Source organism: Bison bison, unplaced genomic scaffold, assembly GCF_000754665.1.
Source record: "Bison bison bison isolate TAMUID 2011002044 unplaced genomic scaffold, Bison_UMD1.0 scf7180017864264, whole genome shotgun sequence".
Taxonomy (NCBI): Eukaryota; Metazoa; Chordata; class Mammalia; order Artiodactyla; family Bovidae; genus Bison; species Bison bison.
Window position 1 is genome coordinate 2,164,420 of NW_011494836.1, and position 10,882 is coordinate 2,175,301.

General features: G+C 35.9%; 2 pseudogenes; both read left to right on the forward strand.

Annotated features, from left to right (window-relative positions):
- Positions 1 to 3,318: 3,318 nt before the first annotated feature.
- Positions 3,319 to 4,324, forward strand: LOC104994714 (annotated as a pseudogene).
- A 5,448-nt stretch (positions 4,325 to 9,772) lies between these two features.
- LOC104994710 lies at positions 9,773 to 10,675 on the forward strand (annotated as a pseudogene).
- Positions 10,676 to 10,882: the final 207 nt, after the last annotated feature.

Here is a 10,882-nt window from a genome sequence, read left to right on the forward strand (position 1 = left end):
GATGGCTGGATGGCATCACTGACTCGATGGATGTGAGTCTGGGTGAACTCTGGGAGTTGGTGATGGACAGGGAGGCCTGGCGTGCTGCGATTCATGGGGTCACAAAGAGTCGGAAACAACTGAGCAACTGATCAGATCTGATCTGATAATTCCTAAATGAGGTATGAAGGAAAATGTTTCAAAAACATGATGAACCATCTAGAAGAGTTGGAAATGATGAAGGATAGATCTTTTTGAGAGTCAGGAGGTTTCCTTTTTGACTAGAGAAGGAGGAGATAGTTTCAGGGTAACTGTGAAACACACCATGCAAGCAATCTGCAGTTTCCTTCCTACCGTAGATCAGCTTGGTGACAATAGTGAAGCATAAAAATTCAAACTTTGCTAAGTTGTTTCTGAATTCACAGGGGCATATAAAGAATTGAAAATATAATTAATAAAGTGTCTATCTAACACAAAGCCTAAGGGCAGCACCACAGGGATTTAAGCTCCGGTGTATCTGGTAAAAAGGCCGTCTGACTATTGCTTAGCTACACAAGACCTGCTCATCTCAGGTAGGTTTCCAGGTCCTAACTTAATGAATATGGGAGAAAATACTTAAGTTTAAAGGAAAAAAAAAAAAAGATTTATAAGTGAAGCATTTATGCATCGAAACTTTCATTTAATGGTTAGAAATAATATTTTTTTTTTTGGAATTGAAAAAATCTGTCTGCACTTGTTATTAACCGCAATATAACAGTCCATTTATTTTATTATGTTCTTGGTTCACAGGAAAGTCTTTACTTCCTTTATCACTGGACAAGTGTATACATATATTTAAGGTATGTTTTCTTTGGTCTGTTTTATTAAAAAAAATAGTGTAGGAACCCAATAAAATTTTTTAAAAATGCACAAATTCATCTCCATGTGAACCATATTCTATATTTTTGTTATTTATTCGCTAAGTCATATCTAACTCTGCCAGTCTACTCTGTCCATAAAATTGCTCTGAAGCCTACCAGTCTACTCTGTCCATAAAATTTCCCAGGCAAGAATACTAGAGTGGGTTGTCATTTCTTTCTCCAGGAGATCTTCCAGACCCAGGAATCAAACCCATTTCTCCTGAATTAATAGGCAGATACTTTACTACTGAGTCAACAGGGAAGCCCATATGCCATATTTACTTAGTTCTAAAGAAAAACTCCATAACTTATATTCTATTCCTGTAAACATTAAAATATATATGCATGCACATATATAAATACACATATGTAACAGAGACAGAAATCTATGTATTTTATAAATATTTATTTTTCTTCATTGCATTTCTATTTTATAATGTAAAAAGGCATTTAAACTCTAAAGTGATGCAAATGTTTGTGATAAAATCTGTCCTTTTCACTTCTATTTAGTTATTTTCTTCCAACAGTCAACATATTCATCCTTTAACAAATACCATTCCTCAAAGAGATACTGGACATTATGGGAAAGCAATAATAAATTTCTAGACAAGAGGTTAGTAAAACTTATATATCCCCAAATACCAAACACAAGATAAACTAAAATCAGTAACATAATTATTTATTATTATGATCATTATTCATTCCGTGAACTAAAAAAATGCACAAGGTGAGAGTTGCAAGTTAAGTTTTATTTTAGGCAATATGAGGACTGCAGCCTGGGAAATAGCACCCCGTAGAGTTCTGAGAAACTGTTTCAGAGAGATAAGGGGAGAAGATAGTACATATATGATTTTGGAAAGGGAGAGTACAAGCAATCAAGCACATATTGTTTTATAGAAAGTTTCTGCTGGTCTCATGAAGATTCTGCTAGCCAGGAGAAACAATCGTCATCACAAAGGATATTAGTGCTTTTCTAGATATGAGGATGGAGAAGGCAATGGCACCCCACTCCAGTACTTTTGCCTAGAAAATCCCATGGTCGGAGAAGCCTGGTAGGCTGCAGTCCACAGGGTCGCTAGAGTCGGACACGACTAAGCGACTTCACTTTCACTTTTCACTTTCATGCATTGGAGAAGGAAATGGCAACCCACTCCAGTGTTCTTGCCTGGAGAATCCCAGGGATGGGGAAGCCTGGTGGGCTGCTGTCTATGGGGTCGCACAGAGTCAGACACAACTGAAGTGACTTAGCAGATATGAGGAGATACAAGAATTGGGCTCATGAAATCAGCTCCTGAGAATATCTAACTATCCAATGGCCTGTCCTGCCAGTTTTTCCCTGGCCACTGAGTGCTTCATTTCTGCTCTCCACCCTGAATGCCTCCAGGAGGTGTTGGAGGTCAGCAGGTGCAGCAACACATGATTTAATCCTTCTAGAGAGAGATGGAGAAGGAAATGGCAACCGACTGCAGTACTCTTGCCTGGAAAATTCCATGGATGGAGGGGCCTAATAGGCTACAGTCCATGGGGTCGCAAAGAGTCGGACACGACTGAGTGACTTCACTTTCTTTCTTTCTATAGTTCCTTTTGGAGAAGGAAATGGCAACCTGCTCCAGCGTTCTTACCTGGAGAATCCCATGGATGGAGGGGCCTGGTGGGCTACAGTCTATGGGGTTGCAAAGAGTCGGACAAAACTAAGCAACTGACACACACAACACAGAAAGAGAAATGGCAAGCAGTCATGGCAAGGGCCAATTTGTGGCTGACAATTCATGCACTCACTGTTTCTGGAACTAGGTCAGACACATTTAAGCCAGTCATGATTTTTTAGGAAACATAGACATTGTGATTATTTTTTTGCATCCAAGTGAATATGTTCAAGCATCAAGAATGCTTAGTCCTATGTCTTATGGTCTGGTCTCTCTAACACTGGTGTCTCTTCCAAAGTATTTTGAAGAGGTAAAGGGAGTTAAATTTAGTAAATTTACTCCTTGAGATAAGGAGAGCAGTGCTCAGAGAAGAGCTTGTAGAAAGTAACTTACCTTGTGAATGACATCTAGATTTATATAAAACTTTCTCAAATGTTTATCCTATAAAATTTTTGTTGCTGCATAATAGATAACTATCCTTCCTTAAGAGTGGATATTCATGGTCTGAATAATTTTCTAAGTATAAAAAAGACAATTAGAGAGAGAAACTTTGTCCTGTTTTATATTATTTTGCAGATGTGCAGAAGTGGTACACATCCATGTGTTATTTTCTTGATCATTTTCTCAAAAGTTTACCTAAGAACTAAGAAGAATGGATACAGGAACTGCTCCTCTGTGACTGATTTCACTTTCTAGGGGATAACACTGAGAACAAAGTGATCCTATTTACCATGTTTCTCCTTGTTTATCTCATCAGTCTTTTGGCAAATCTTGGAATGATAACCCTGATTAGGATGGATCCCCAGCTGCACACATCCATGTACTTTTTCCTCAGCCACCTCTCCTTCTATGACCTCTGCCTTTCCACAGCCATTGGCCCAAAGATGCTGATGGACCAATTTGCTAAGAAGAAATCAATTCCCTTCTATGGCTGTGCTCTGCAATTATTGGTGCTCTATACCTTTGCAAATTCTGAGTGTCTCCTGCTGGCAGTGATGGCCTACGACCAGTACAAGGCCATCAGCAGCCCCTTGCTGTATGTGGTCAGCATGTCCAGCGGGGTGTGCTCCCTGCTCATGGCTGGGGTTTACCTCGTAGGAATGGCAGATGCTCTGATACACACGACATTAGCATTCCACTATGTTTCCACTTCCCTGGTGGCTCAGACGGTAAAGCGTCTGTCCGGGAGACCCGGGTTCGAGCCCTGGGTTGGGAAGATCCCCTGGAGAAGGAAATGGCAATCCACTCCAGTACTATTGCCTGGAAAATCCCATGGACAGAGGAGCCTGGTAGGCTACAGTCTATGGGGTCGCAAAGAGTCGGACATGACTGAGTGACTTCACTTTCTTTCTTTCTATGTTTCTATGGGTCAAATGAGATTAACCATTTTTTCTGTGATTTACCTCCACTTTTTTTCCTTTCTTGCTCAGGTGCACAGGTCAATGAGTTAGTGATATTCACTAACTTGGTTAGTGGTTTTGGTTTTTATTGAACTGAGAACTATTTCAGGAGTCCTTGTCTTTTATTTTTATATCATCCTTTCAGTCTTAAAGATCCACTCTGCTGAGGGGAGATTCAAAGCTTTTTCCACCTGCACCTTCCATTTAACTGCTGTGGCGATTTTTCCAGGGAACTTTGCTTTTTATGTATTTCAGGCCAAGTTCATCCTACTCTCTAGGTGAAGACAAAATGACCTCTTTGTTTTAAACTCTTGTGATTCCCCTGCTAAATTCTCTTATATTTAGCCTACGAAACAAGGATGTAAAAGAGGCCTTAGTAAAATTGAAAGCTATATTTTAAAATATTTGTATTGTGCACATGTGCACAAAACCACACACATATAGTAATTGTGTAATTAAAATTATATGGCATGACACATGAGAAACAAGTTTCTCAAATTCCTAAATGAATAATTATTTGTATTAAACTCCACTGTTAAGACTGGAGGAGGAAATGGCAATCCACTCCAGTATTCTTGCCTGGAGAATCCCCAAAGAGAGAGGAGCCTGTGCTGAGTGACAAAGCACAGCACCGCTGTTAAGAAATATTGCAGTTTTCTTCAGATTTCATACTTAGTATGTGGGCAGGGTTTAAATATGGCACTTACTATTTTTGAAAAACCTTTTGACTTTTCTACTTATGCTAATTTTTGATTTATTTGTCATTCAAACATTATTTCAGTCTCACTAAAACATTATGCAATGTCTTAAAGATTTTGCCTTAAAGTAAATCCAAGATTTACTGAGCAATCTTTCAGAATTCAGGTTTTTTATAATTTATAGTACATCTTATAGATTCTATACTAATGAATTTAACCTGGTACTAGTATTAGACATTAATGAACTAAGCAGTTTAGCAATAAATGAGCCACAAAATCATCATGGGATAAAAAATTTGAGGGCATTTGTGAGACATTATGGCATGTTAGGAAAAGTTCTCCTTGTGGAAAAAGCTACAAATTTATAAATTTTTTATTTTATATAAAAGATGTATAGGTTTCTATTCCTATCATATTTTATCAATTCACCAAACTCTTTTAGAACTGTTGCTCATAAAAGGCAGCCTAACTGAAAATATTGTCTGAAAATTAAATTCTAAGACAAACAGGGCATCAGTGGATTGGTAAGTATTGTGTAGTAAATAAACATGTAATCTAGTTAATTTGTCTCCATTCAAATGAAAGATGTATATTACAGCATCTAAAGACTGATTTGACCTGCATATTGGTCCATTTTATTGGATCTAATAAATCTAATATAAAAAAAGAAAAAAATAAGCCCATTAAATGGAAGTCAAAAATAGTATTTACAGCAGACAACATTTGATTAATAATAGGCTTCCTTGTCTGGAATTGGATAACTTAAAGAAGAACTGAATCTTTTTTTAAGGAAATTCACAATTCAAATCCAAGTTGTGGCAATGGCATGGAGATACTCTTCTGTTCCATGAAAATTCTTGAAATTCCACGAAAATTCTTGAAATTCCACAAAAATAGGGACCAGCATATCAAAAGACTCTGATGTATTCTAGGCTGTCTACTTCAGTCCTCATCACTAACTTTCCTTCTTCTTTCCATAGTACATCCCTTACATATCACCAATGACTAATGGAAAATATCTGTAATGTCAGTTATTACTTCTTGTCTTTCATTTCTAATTTTATTGACGAGTCTTCTCTTTGCTTCTCTTGATGAGTCTGACTGAAGGTTTATCAACTTTACATTCTCAAAGAACCAGCTTTTAGTTTCACTGACTTTTGTTATTATTTTCTTTATATTTTTCATTTATTTATGCTCTGATCTTTATGTTTTGCTTCCTTCTATTAACTTTGGGTTTTGTTTATTCTTTCTCTAGTTGCTTTAGTGTAACGTAAGGTTGTTTATTTGTGATTTTTCTTGTTTCCTGAGGTAAGACTGTATTGCAATAAGCTTCCTTCTTAGAACCGTTTTTGCTGAGAACCTTAGGTTTGGGATTGTCATGTTTTGCTTGGCATTTGTCTCTAGGTATTTTTTGATTTCCTCTTTGTTTTCTTCAGTGATCCATTGGTTGTTTAGTCCCATATTGTTTAGCCTCCATATGTTTGTATTTTTTACAGCTTTATCTTGTAATGGATTTCTCATATTGTTGTTGGAAACAGATGCTTGTTATTATTTCAATTTTTAAAAATTTACCAAGGCTTGGTTTGTGATCCATGATATGATCTACTGTGGAAAATGTTCCATGTTTACTTGAGATGAAAGTATATTCTGCTTCTTTCAGATGAAATGTCCTACAAATATCAAATCTAATGTGTCGTTTAAGACTTGGTTTACTTATTAATTTTCTGCCTGGGTGATCTGTCCATTGGTGTAATTTGAGTGTTAAAGTTCCCCACTGTTGTTGTGTTACTGCCTATTTCCCCTTTTATAGATATTAGCACTTGCCTTATATATTGACGTGTTCCTGTGTTGGGTGCATATATATTTACAATTGTTATGTCTTCTTCATGGACTGATACCTTGGTCATTGTGTATTGTCTTTCCTTGTCTCTTTAAACATCCTTTATTTTAAAGTCTATCTTGTCTGATATGAATGTTGCTTTTCCAGCTTTCTTTTGATTTTCATTTGCATGGAATATCTTTTTACATCCCGTCATTTTCAGTCTGTTTGTGTCTCTAGGTCTGAAGTGGGTTTCTTTGTATATATTTTCTTGATGAGACTTAACTTGTTCAAATTCTTTGTTCAATTTTTATTAGGTTGTTTGTTGTCTTACTGTCTGTGGGGATTCTTCATATACTTTGGCCACAAGTTCTTTGTCATATCTATATCTATATGGTTTCCAAACATTTTCCCTCAGTCTTTAAATATACATGCATTTATATATATATTCAAAAGCTTGCTTCTCTGGTTTATTTTTGCACACTGTTCCACTTATCTCTTGCTACATTAACTGCATTTCATAACTAGATAACTTAGGAGAATGACCACTGACCATGCGTGCTCAGTCATGTCTGACTCTTTGCGACCCCATGGATGGTAACCTGCCAGGCCCCCCTCCCCAAGAAATTTTCCAGTCAAGAATACTGGAGTGGGTTGCCATTTCCTACTCCAGGGGATCTTCCCAACCCAGGGATTGAACTCCTAAACATCTCCTGCTAGACAGTCAGATTCTTTTCTACTGAGCCACCTGGAAAACCCTTGAATATACATGCATTTATATATATATTCAAAAGCTTGTTTCTCTGATTTATTTTTTCACACTGTTCTAGTTATCTCTTCCTACATAAACTGTATTTCAAAACTAAATAACTTAAGAGAATGACCACTGACTCCTTATTTTGTTCTTTCTCATATTTACTGAGATTGCATGAAATATTCAGGGGAAAGGTGGGCTAGGTTGCAAGTTCTTTAATAATTGACACTAGATGAGAATGTCTGGAAAGATGGACCCAAATTCTCCCCTTTCAGTTCATGTAATCTCAGAATGGGCCACATTGTAAAATCAGATGGCTAGTTGGAATTTCTACACAGTAATTCATGGCTTTCACATACTGTCTTCTTCAAGATGAGACCCAGAAGTGACTTACAATATTTCTGCTAATTTTATTTGTCAAAACAGATGAAGTATGGCAAAAATTCAAAGAAGGATAAATATGCAATGCATACAATATAGATAAACCTTGAAAATATTTCAGTGAAGACAAGAAGGCTGATGAAAAGAATAACAACAACAACAACAACAAAAAAAAAACCAAGCAAACTAACAAACAAACAAAAAAGTATGTTGCATAATTCTGTTTTAAAGGAGGCAAAGAATTTGAAAGCACAAAGAATCAGAAAGTAGATTAATAGTTACCAGGGCTCAGGGAGAAATGAACGGAAAGTGACAGCTAATAAATATGGATTTCTTATCATAGTGATGAAAATGTTATGGAAGTAAATACTGGTGATAACCTAAGAACCTTAATAATATAGTAAAAACAAAGAACTGTATACATTAGAAGGGTGAATTCTATAATGTACACATTGCATTTCAGTAAAAAAACAAAAAACAAAAAAACACGTGTGTGTGGTAATATCTTTAAATGAGATGTGAAGGAGACTCTAAAACACTATGAATGAATATAAGGAAATGGAAATAATGAAGGGAGGATCTTTTTGAGTTTCAGTAGGTTTACTCTTTAACTAAAGAAGGACAAAACCATTTCAGGATAACTGTGAAGCACATAACATGAAAAAAAACAAACCAGTTTTCTTTTTACCATAGATCAGTTTGATGACAGTAGTAAAGTATGAAAACTCAGCCTGTGCTAAGTGGCTTATGAATTCTCAGGGGGAAATACAGAAGCAGAAATATAATTAATGAAATGTTTGCATAACATCAAAGCAAAGGGGCAGTAGCACAGGGATTTCAGTCCCAATGTACCTGGTAAAATAAGAGGCCATGTGCTTATTGTTCAACTAGCTAAGACCTGCTCATCTCAGGTAGGTTTCCAGTTCCTAACTTAAAGAATATAGAAGAAAATACTTAACATTTTGAGGGAAAAAATTGTAAATTAACCATTTTGTGCCTGCCTATTCATTAAAATCTGAAATCAATGGCTAGAAATATTTTGATATCAGAATTACAAGAATCTGACATTGTTACTATCCATAATGCAATTGTTTATTTTATTTTGCTCTTTCTTCACAGGAAATATTTACTCTTTTTATCATTGGAAAAATGTATACATGAATTTAAAGTATGTTTTGCTTTATTAAAATAGAGTAGGTACCACAATAAAAATAGAAACATGTACAAATTCATCTCCATGTGAACTACATGCCATGTTTACTTAGTTCTGAGGGAAAAAATATCATTGCTTACATTCTATTCTTACAAATATTAACATGTATACACAGACACATATATTACAAAGAGAAAAGTCTATGCATTTTAGAAACATTATTGTTCCTCATCTTATTTCCACTTTAGTAACTAACAGGCCATTTACAATCTAAAATAATGTGAATTATACAATAAATTCTGTTGTTTTCACTTCCTTTTAGCTCTTTTTTTCCCTACTCATTACGAGATTCACCTTTTGACAACTACCACTCCACAAAGAGGTAATGAGCATTGCGGGAAAGCAAGAATAAATTTCTAGAAAACCAGGTCAATAATATTTAATTCATGTCTCAGCAAATACTAAGTATAACATAAACTAAAGCCAGTAATATAATTATTTTTTATTACTAGTCATTGATATACTCACTGTTTCTGGAACTAAGTCAAATTCTCTGAAACCAAGCATGCTTTTTTGAGAAACATAAAAATTGTTATCATTTTTTGTATCTAAGTGACTATTTTCAGCCCTCATAAATGCTCAGTCCTATGTCTTACAGTCTGGGTCTCTCTAACACTGCTGTCTCTTCTAGGTTTTTCTCAAGAGGTAAAGAGTTAAATTTCTCTAAATCTACTCCCTGGGATGAAGAAACTAACACTCAGAGAAGAGCTTGTAGAAAGTAACAAACCTCATGAATGACATCTAGATTTATATCCAATTTCTCAAAGGTCTTTCTCAGGTACTTTTTTATTATTGCAGAATAGAGAGCCATGTCTCTTTAAAGGGTGGGTGCATGACTGAAAAGTTTTCTGAGTATAAAAAGACACTTAACAGAAAAAAAATTTTTGTCTTATGACATTTTGTAGATGCTAAATCGTGTTACACATGCAAGTGTCATTTTCTTGATTATTTTCTCCAAAACTTTGCACAAGAAAAAAAGAAGAATGGACACAGAGAATTGCTCCTTCTTAACTGAATTCATTTTCTTGGAATTACTGATAACACCGAGACCAAAGTGATTCTGTTTACCATATTTCTCCTTGTTTATTTCATTACTCTTCTGGCAAATCTTGGAATGATAACCCTGATCAGAATGGATCCCCAGCTGCACACACCCATGTACTTTTTCCTCAGTCACCTCTCCTTCAGTGACCTCAGCATTTCCACAGCAGTTGGCCCAAAGATGATGGTGGACCTATTTGCTAAGAACAAATCAACTCCCTTCTATGGCTGCGCTCTGCAACTTTTGGTTCTCTATACCTTTGCAGATTCTGAGTGTCTCCTGCTGGGCAGTTATGGCCTATGACTGGTACAAGGCCATCAGCAGCCCTTTGCTCTATGTGGTCAGCATGTCCAGCAGGGTGTGCTCCCTGCTCCTGGCTGGGGTTTATCTGGTGAGTATAGCAGACACTTTGATACACATGATATTAGCATTCCGCTTATGTTTCTGTGGGTCAAATGAGATTTTTTGTGATGTTGCTCCTCTTCTGTTTCTATCTTGCTCAGATACACAGGTCAATGAGTTAGTGATATTCACTGTTTTTGGCTTCATTGAACTGAGTAAAATTTCAGGAGTCCTTGTCTCTTATTGTTATATTATCCTGTCAGTCTTGAAGATCCACTCTGCAAAAGCAGGGTTCTGAGCTTTCTCTACCTAGATCTCTCACCTAACTTCTGTGGCGATTTTCCAGGGAACAATGCTCTTTATGTATTTCAGGCCAAGTTCTTCCTACTTTCTAGATCAAGACAAAATGACTTCTTTGTTTTACACCCTTGTGATTCCCATGTTAAACCCTGTGATTTATAGCCTAAGGAATAAGGATGTGAAACAGACCCTGAAAAAATTAAAAAATAAATGGTTTAAAAAATGTATATTATGCATATGTGCACACATACACATCCATACATATATAATGATTCCTGATTTATTAAAAATAAATGGTAGGTTATGAGAGAAATAGAATTTCTATTTGAGGTATATTGCTATTTCCCCCACATGTCATGCTTTCTCATATTTCCAGAATTTGTTTCTGAGAAAAAAAACTAAAAAACAA